Below are 1,378 nucleotides of genomic sequence, written 5' to 3'. Positions count from 1 at the left end.
AAAGCAAACCAACGAAATTTATAAGAGGTATTGCCCCATTTAGAGTGCTGAAAATAACTTAGTTTCCCTCTCCAAAGATACTTTTCATCCTCTAAGGCATAAAATGCTATATAATATCTTATGCAAATTAATCAGTGTTTTTACAAAAGTAATGCAGTTTTGGACTGATGATATTACACTGCATTTGTGGTAAAGTACTAAGCACAAGATCAATTAGGCATTTTCAGTCTAATCAGTTTCTAAGGATATCATTTAATTCTTGGCAATATATAATAACTGGTATGATTTTGGTACTTAAATCATAAATTGTGGAGAACAAGAAGAAATGTATTATAGTAACAGGGTTTATATCTAGCAAACAGTCGCAGTGTTGAACAAAGCTCTTCTATGAACTTCGTGAATTTGTTTTGCCGTTGGTCACCTGTAGTAGAGCCTTGATTTGATTCTTCCGTCTTCATGCTTTCTCCATCTGCAGTCTTTAACATTTCTTCATCTTTGCCATCATCATATAGATCTTTTGACATTAATTCTCTAGCTAATTTGATATTGAGTCCTTCGTTGTAGTGAAGCTTCCTTTTCATTTCAAATTGTCGCCTTTTTTCTCGTTCCTCAGGTGAGAGGTCACTAGCCTCCTGTCCACTGCTTTCTTGTTCCTGAATCCTATACTTTGGATCCAAGCCTTCAGCAGCAGCTAAGATATCTGCTGCTATGGCTTCAGTGGTTTCTGTATCACTACATGCATCTTCACCATCCCCATCTTAACGACAGTAAGGAGTGCTTGGTTCATCTATTTTCATTAAACCATCGTCTTTGTCTGCTGGATGATATGTCGCCAGGATGTTCATTTCTTTCCAATTCTGGGATTTTTTTGCTCCTCTCCTCGTCTACACTCCCGCTGGGCTGTTCAGTCGACGCCACCATAGAGGAAGCTGTAGAGGTCTTGTTCTTCAGGATCCTTTTGATGGGCCAGCGCGAGGCAGTCCAGGCCGCCATTTCCGGGTGCTCCTGCTGTTGGCTCAGGGTCACCGCTTGGCGTCGGGTCCGGAAGAAAAGAGTCGGGCCCTGGCAGAGACAGTGCAGGGAGTCGAGGAGCCCGCTTAGGGCTAAAGCGGCCGCACCTGCTGTCTCAGAAGCGGCTACCTGAGTGGTTGTCACGAAACAACGACCCCAGCGCCACAGCCAGCGCCGGAGGAGTGGCTGGCTGCTTGCGGGCCCTTAGCCGCGGGCAGTTCAGCCGCACTAGCCAGGAGACGCCGGCAAGAGCTCCAGCGCTGGATCGACGCCAAGCCAAGCGGACCCGCTCTCTCAGGATATCTTACTTTGGTTTAAATTCTATCACACTGGCATCTGTTTCTCACTCCCCTTTGCTTGTTCTTTC

At 45.3% G+C, this 1,378-nt stretch overlaps 1 pseudogene; it reads right to left on the bottom strand.

The window, feature by feature from the left end:
- Nucleotides 1-299: 299 nt before the first annotated feature.
- Nucleotides 300-993, bottom strand: LOC104654244 (annotated as a pseudogene).
- Nucleotides 994-1,378: the final 385 nt, after the last annotated feature.

This window comes from Rhinopithecus roxellana, chromosome 18 (genome assembly GCF_007565055.1).
Source record: "Rhinopithecus roxellana isolate Shanxi Qingling chromosome 18, ASM756505v1, whole genome shotgun sequence".
NCBI lineage: Eukaryota > Metazoa > Chordata > Mammalia > Primates > Cercopithecidae > Rhinopithecus > Rhinopithecus roxellana.
Note: the sequence above shows the minus strand (reverse complement) of the source record. Positions and strands in the feature narration are given on the sequence as shown.